The 8174-nt window shown below is 36.4% G+C and overlaps 1 protein-coding gene across 1 annotated transcript in view; it reads right to left on the reverse strand.

Annotated features, from left to right (window-relative positions):
• The window catches only part of LOC128248698 (small integral membrane protein 14-like), a 107069-nt gene extending 101289 nt beyond the window's left edge, over positions 1 to 5780 (reverse strand). Inside the window, exon 1 of the mRNA XM_052970456.1 lies at positions 5508 to 5780. The gene's annotated coding sequence lies outside the window, so the exon portion shown is untranslated. The remainder of the gene's footprint in view (positions 1 to 5507) is intronic.
• Between the last annotated feature and the right edge of the window lie 2394 nt (positions 5781 to 8174).

Below are 8174 nucleotides of genomic sequence, written 5' to 3' on the forward strand. Positions count from 1 at the left end.
CACAAGGCTTTGGTCAGCCCAAGGCTATAGTAGAAGACACTTGCCCAAGGTGCCACGCAGTGGGACTGAACCCAGAACCATGTAGTTGGGAAGCAAGCTTTTTACCGCACAGCCACACCTGCGCCTATACTCATTTATTTATATATTTAATCAATTACTGCATATGCATATGTACATGTATATATCTATATGTGTGTAGATCTTTATATTTAGGTACACATGTGTGTGAATATATGAGTGTACATAAATTACATATACATGCATTATATATATGATGTATGTATGTATGTATATGTTGTGTATACAGTTAAATTTATGACTACTATTGTATGAATCAGACCTCCCATGTAGATTATCATTATCCAGTTAGCTTCCAGTACATTATCACTGTGTTATTAATTATGACATACAGTGCATATGTAGGGGAAAATTAAAATAAATATAAATTATTAGTTCCTATGTATGTTTTACTACTGCAACTATTTGGAACCTTGCATTGGATGTACCAAATGCACTTGGTTGCTTAACCACAATGGATCATCGGGGGATATACATATGTAAATTTATGCACTCTTACCCATAGTGCTTTGTTGTAGAACTGAATACTATCATATGGTTGGGAAGCAAACTTCTTACCATACAACCATGCCTGCACACACATATGTATATATATTTTTTCTTATTTATTTATCTAAATAAAGAAAAATAGAATTCAAAGTGATGTATTATGCCTACTGGATCATACCTTGGATTTTCAAAGTGCTCCCCTTTGTAATTAGTTGAAGTATAACTGATCTTCCTTCAGTTATCTGAATACTGTGCAAGCCAGGTTCATACATGATGTGCTGATGAGGTGACTGCCTGCATTTTAATTAACCTACACACACCACACATATAATTGGAATGGCTGTGTGATTAAGAAGTTTGCTTCTTGACCACATGGTTTCAGATTCAGTCCCACTGTATAATACCTCAGACAAGTGTCCTCCACTACAGCCCTGACCAACCAAAGTCTTGTAAGTGGATTTGATTGATGGAAACTGATGGAAGCCTTTGTGTGTGTGTGTGTTGGAGTGTATGCTTACATGTTTCTTGGTTTTGACATTGCAGTCCACTGACTGTCATCAAATTATTATATAAACTTTCTTCATAAACAGAAAACTAACATTGAGCTACCTACCTAACCCAACTTCCTGTCAGGTTAAAAGTTTTAGGGCTGCACTATAAATATTAATACAATAAAAGGTAAATATGGATGGAATGTAGAGGCAAGCAGATGTGTGCTGTGTATGTGAGGTAAGATATCAAGGAGCCTGATTAAACAGAATTGACCTAGATGATATGCAGTTCAGTTTTGGGTCAGGAGAAAGAATAATATCTCCTTCTTAGTGAGACAATTGTAGAAGTACAGCAGTAAGACTCTATATCCAAAATTCTTCAAACTGGAGATGTTTGAAAAAGTTCCATGTTCTGGAAACTGGTAGTCACAAAGAAAACTAAGAGTAGGTGTATTACTTAAATAAACTATGTAGAGACGCAATCAGTAATATGGCAGCAATGAGATGGATCAACAAATTTAGTGAGCAGGAAGGGGTTGTTAGGGCTCATTTGTCAAACCCCTCTTGTTACAGCACTCCAGGCCATAACAGAGGAGTTTTAAGAACAGCTGTGTGTGAGAATTACTATATGCTGATGACCAAGTTCATATAACTGAATCTGTTAAATACTTACAAGAAATTCCAAACCTGGAAGCAAAACCTGGAAATTAGGCCTTAAAAGGTAACTTAGTAAGTAGGAAATAAGATAGGACCCTATTAACATCAAGGAAATGCCCAAGCTCAATATACAGAAAAGAGTAGGTAGAAATTCCATATAGTGACTCAGTGAAAACTATAGCTGCCCTGGCAGGATCACATGCAGGCTAAGAGAAGATAAATTTCCCTTAGTTAAAAATCATGAACACTTTCACACATACACATGGAAAACTTTCAATTTCCACTTACCAAATTCACTCACATAGCTTTGGTTGGCCCAAGACTGTAGTAGAAGACACTTGCCCAAGATGCTGCACAGTGAGACAGAACCCAAGACCAAATGGGTAATAACTGAACATTCTAGCTATGCAGTCATGTCTGCAACATCATATGCAGCAAAAATTGAGGTGAGAGGGAAAATGAAGGATAAGAATGGGAACTAAGAGGCAGTGTAGAAAGAGAAGGAAACATTAGTGACATGGCTCCAAGTTTGAACATGAAATGGTGTTCCTTCTGTTTCTTTGAGTATGTGGATCAATGATATACAGCGATGCCATTAACCAATAAATCATTAAAGGAGTGGCCAGTTGTGTTGAAATATGTGGCGACAGGTTAGCCTGGCATACATAACTGTGTGCTTTGAATATGCACCCAATAGTACTGACATGGCGACAGCTTGTTCGTTTAATGTTAAATGTACCACAAAGTTCGCAGATGATGCAACATATGAAGAAGATTGTGTATCAGAAGTTTTTAAAAAGCTCAGTGACAGGTGTAGAGCTATTAATGTATAGGCAGGTGTTGAATCGTCGGCGAGACAGTTTCTCAAAAACAGGATGCAAAACTGTCTTCGTTTCCCTCATGTCATCATTATTCTGAAGAAGGACTCTAACCCAAATGTGGGATATTCCACTTCCCACAGCAATTTTACTGTATTCATTGTCGTTTTCACAAATCTACTGCGATGTAGGACCACAAATATTTTAATTCCCTCTAAAAAATATTTGTGGTTATTAAGAGTGAAGCTATTTCAAAAAAAGCTAAATAATTCCAAATAAAAGTTATATTGTATTAACTTATAGCTCAAACAAAATACGTGAAATAGAAATTGATAAATAAACGTAAATAAACGGCATGTACAAAGATTGCTATCAAATGCACCAGCAATAAGGCCTTCTTATAGTCACTCAGGCAGCTAGAAATGGTAGCCACATCTCTCTCAAGTCAAATCCTACCATATTAAAAAGTGAAGGATACACAATGCTTTGACTGCATTCAAAGTATGCTCAAAACTTTGAGTAATATTCAAGTTTTAGTTTAGTAATAAAGTCACACAACAATAATAATTTTCAAATGTTGGTACAAGACCAGCAATTTTAGTAAGTCGATTACATCAACCCCAGCATATTTGACTGGTACTTTACTTTATTGATTCCTAAAAGGATGATTGGCGAAGTTGACCTCGGAATGTAAAATAACCGGAACAAAAGTCGCAAGGCATTTTCCGATGCTTTAACAATTCTGCTAGCTGGCGAGTTAAACCAAGAAATAAAAATAGAACGAGGACAGAACGTGTTGACTTAGAAATAAAATAATAATAATCATAGTAATAATAAAAACTTTTTAAAAGTACACATCAGCTGTATCTGGTCTAATTTTATCAATTTTTAACTCCTAGGGTGATGAAATTGTATGTTACACCTGTATTTATGATTGCTAAGTCTTCCATCCAGTCGTACTAAATACTTTACATTTGTGTGTGTGTGTGTGTGTGTGTGTGTGTGTGCACATGTTATAAATCATGCATATTATATATACATGTATTATATAAATACACACACACACACATTATATATATATGTATGTATGACACACACATATAAACACATTCATATACACATACACTTATTTACATATCGTTTCTGTTTATTTCGTGATGCTATATATCTCAATATAAAAATGTCTTGTTAGAAATGGTGTTCACCCCAGGTCAAGCTGATCGGGTAGACCTATGATCAAAAGGAGCATTCTAATGCTGAATGCCCCACTGTTTGCGAGCTATCTAAGACTACCACAATCTAATATGTCCTTCCTTGTTTTATGATGTTTGGATGGGGGTGGGGTGAGGGGATTTCATCGCCTTTTCCAGCAGTTCGATCGTTACTCAGAGACGCCTTCGTTGGCTCGTACATACTAAAGGTAAACACACTATGTACATACATATTCGGATCTTAGTGTTTCCTTATAGTCGACTTTATGGTGGAATATAATTCATTAACGAGTTAAGAAGAGACATTTCTCCATGATCCACTGATGAATTCAATCGACTATAAGATCGATCGCACGAAATCTTTAGATCTGAATACATTCCTGTTGATTTTTTTTAGGGTGGGATCAGCTGTACCTGACGAGACCCAGAATCGAAAGTGTTCCAGCAACGACCATCCTATCAATTTTCAAATATTGTGTACCTTGGTTACATTGTCCAATGTGCGCTTCTTTAATGACTACATTGTGATTTTAGGAAATTTGGAGTCTATTTCTAGCAGGTCTATTGACCTCGTACTGGCTCTCCCGTTGGCTTTATCTCACATATGACCAATGCACATGCACACAAACATACACATACACACATATATGTAGGCATATTTTCCACCTAGCAAGGGGCAAGTAATTCCTTCAAATTTTAAAACTGATATTGTTTACATTTATAATAGAACTTTCCACACACACACACACACATATAGATAGATAGATAGATAGATATCCATTCACATACATATCCGTTTCGGTCGATTTTGTGTTTCATATAATGTCAATATTGACCACATTTTAAACTAAAATTTGAGGCTCAATTTTTATTTTATGAGGGCAATTTATTATACACATAACTTTATACACACACAGACACACACAAATATATATATATATATATATATATATATATATATATGGGTATGCGAGCGTGCCCGCAAAGGAAGACAAGAATTGTTTGTGTTTTTATAAATGGCCAACAGGAAATAAAACCAAAAGTAAAAGAGCAACAGCTTTCAGTTTTAAAATGCAGTCGACATTGACATTATATAAAAACAGAATCGACCTAAGCGGCTATGTAGAGCTTTTGACATTTCTCAAGACAGAAAGAATATCAAAAGCTAATGAATGTAAATGGCAACAGAATACGGAAATATATAAACGATATAGCATCAGGAAAAATTAAAATTAATTTATAGAAAAGGTTTCAGAAATTAATGCTAAAATATATATACTTATATATTAATTTAATACCTAAATATATACAAACAGAAAATAGGAATAAATCTATTAGAAAATGGCACTAACGGTACTTCATAAGATAAAAGATTAGATATTGTGCTTTGATTTCGATGACTACATATGTATGCATGTTTGTGCGTGTTGTTTGCGTAAATATGCATACAATGAAATAAATATAAACGTATGTCAGCTCAGAGATTCCTCATGAAGCAACAACTTGTGTTTGTAGTTATGTACACAGGAGAATTAGTTGTCTGTTTGTTCATTGGGCTCTCGTAAAAAACATTTGTTACTGAAATAGAAATTGTAATGCAAAATCAAATATAGTCCACAGCAATAAGGGATGAGTATGCTCTAAAAGTGCACATGAAATATTGTGAGGCGAGAAAATAATAGCACCATGTAAACAATAGAGGAGAGACAGTATCAAAATACATATACAGATAAAGAAACAAATGAGAATTGAAAAGTACTAACGAGGTATATATAATTTACCGTTCAGGAGATGAAAAAGATAATAATTATCGTAGTAAATGTTGGTGATAATAATAATACCAAACGCTGATGAGATTTGCGAAGAGGGAGCTTATCAAACAGATTGTAATCAGTGGCGAAACAACACTACCCTCTGACTCTCGCTTTCTCTCTCTCTAATGACAAATCATCAATGGAGCCACGTCAGGTTATTTTTTTATTATCTGGAAGCCCGTATGTAGGCCAGAATCACTCCGGCTCGAGATCCTGCAGTATTTGTAAGTTATAATCTGAAATAAATACATAAACTTTTTGTTTGACTATTCTACTTATTGCAACAGCATTTTCGGTACACATGCTGATTTCATAATACTATTTTTCTTTTCTTTTTTTTTCTTTTTTGTTATTTGTAATTATGATTTACTTAAGAAAAAATACTTCAGCAAAAACAGTAAGGAAAACAGAAAAGAAAAACATCATTACAACGTTAATCATACTTTCGTGTCTTTTTATTAGTTTTTATCCCTGGTTTCACTGAAATATGACATTTTCACCTATATTCAACTATAGTTGATAACAGGCCAAAGACACAAACTAAAAGTGACTCAAGTACCGTTGGCTTTGTGCTTGGTTCTTAACAAAGTTTTAAAAGTACTATACACGAAACTCTCGGCCCTTGAGACCCTTTTTCAATTTTCTGCCGATTAAAAATAAAGACGCATGCTCTCTCTTTCTCTCTCTCTCTCTCTCTCACACTCTCTCACACACACACACATATACATCTATATATAATGTTTTAGTATATAAAAATGTTTGTATATATATATGTGTGTGTGTGTATAGATAAAACAATTAAAGACATGAAGACAGGGAAAGCCCCCAGCCCATCAGGATGCTTAAATGTTCAGAGAGCTGTTACTTCTGCTGGTAACGAAGGGCCTCTCCCTCAGAGTGAAAATCAGACTGTATGATGCCTGTGTGCGAACAGCTATGCTACACGGCAGTGAAACATGGGCTGTGACAGTAGAGGACATATGTAAGCTTGAAAGAAATGAAACTAGCATGGTTTGCTGGATGCGCAATGTCAGTGTGCATGTACAATAGAGTGTAAGCATTTTGAGAGAGAAAATGGGCATAAGAGGCATCAGATGTGGTGTGCAAGAGAGACGACTGCATTGGTATGGTCTTGTGATGCATATGGACGAGGACAGCTGTGTAAAGAAGAGCCAATCTCTAACTGTGGAGGGAACCTGTGGTAGAGGTAGACCCAGGAAGACATGGGACAAGGTGGTGAAGCATGATCTTTGAATTTTGGGCCTCACAGTGGCAATGGTTAGTGACTGAGACTTTTTGCCATATGCCATGCTTGAGAAAACCCCTCAAGTCAAGTGAAATCGTAATCATAACCAATACTGGGGTCATATAACTGGCACCCATGCTGGTGGCATGTAAAAAGTACCTTTCAATCATTAGGCCTCATGAAGACAATGACAAATGACTGAAACCTTTGGTATTATGCCAAGAAAACTCATCAAGCCAAGCAAAATTGTAGTTGTGGAAGATACTGGCATCTGTACTGGTGGCACATAAAAAACACCTGAGCATTGGGCTTCACGGAGGCAATGTGGCTGATGCCAGTGGCATGTAAAATGCACCTTTTGAACGTTGAGTCTCATGGAGGCAATGAAAAATTATGCCATGCTCAAGAAGAAGAAGAGCCATCAAACCAAGTGAAATTGTAGTTGTGGAAGATACTAGTGTCATGCTACTGGTACCCATGCTGGTGGCACTTAAAAGCACCCATTACACTCTTGGAGTGGTTGGCATTAGGAAGGGCATCCAACCATTGAAACCATGCCAAATCAGGAAGTACATATAATACTGCTACTGGATAGCACAGGGTAAATTGAAGGTGGATGAGCTTTATACTGTACTCTACTATGTTCTTAACAGAATATACCATAACTACATATATATATGTTAATTCTCTAAATGTGTCCTGGCAAACAGGACACAGTAATGTGTCGATAAGCCAGCTGGAGGAGATGTCCTCCTGGGGCTAAAAGCAACAGTAACATCCACCCCTAGGGGTCAGCCACACTTAAGTGGCAATATACTACACTACATATATATATATATATATATATAGAGAGAGAGAGAGAGAGAGAGAGAATAAATAAATATATATATATAGAGAGAGAGAGAGAGAATAAATATATATATAGAGAGAGAGAGAGAACTTTTATAAACTTAAACTTAAACCCTTTGAGGATGTCATCTTCGAGGTTAGGTGGATGAGCAGGTGCATTGTCCAGGATGAGAAGAGCTTGCAGCGGCAGGTTATTTTCCTGGAGATATTTCTTAATGTCAGGACCAAAGACGAAGTTCACCCACTCCACAAAGAACTGCCTGTGACCCACGCCCTTGGATTTGCCTTCCACATAACCTGCAGTTTTCCTTTCAGAATCTTATGTGACTTAGTCTCTGGGGTTTTCTGAATGATTAATGAGCAACAGCTTAATCTTGCAGTTGCCGCTTACATTGGCACACAGTGCAAGGGTTAGCTTATCCATCATGGGTTTGTGGCCTAGCATCCTCTTCTCCTCTGCCATTATATAAGTCCTCCTTGGCATCTTCTTCCCAGAAAGTCTTGTCTCATTACAGTTGAAG

Source organism: Octopus bimaculoides, chromosome 1 (assembly GCF_001194135.2).
Source record: "Octopus bimaculoides isolate UCB-OBI-ISO-001 chromosome 1, ASM119413v2, whole genome shotgun sequence".
Lineage (NCBI taxonomy): Eukaryota > Metazoa > Mollusca > Cephalopoda > Octopoda > Octopodidae > Octopus > Octopus bimaculoides.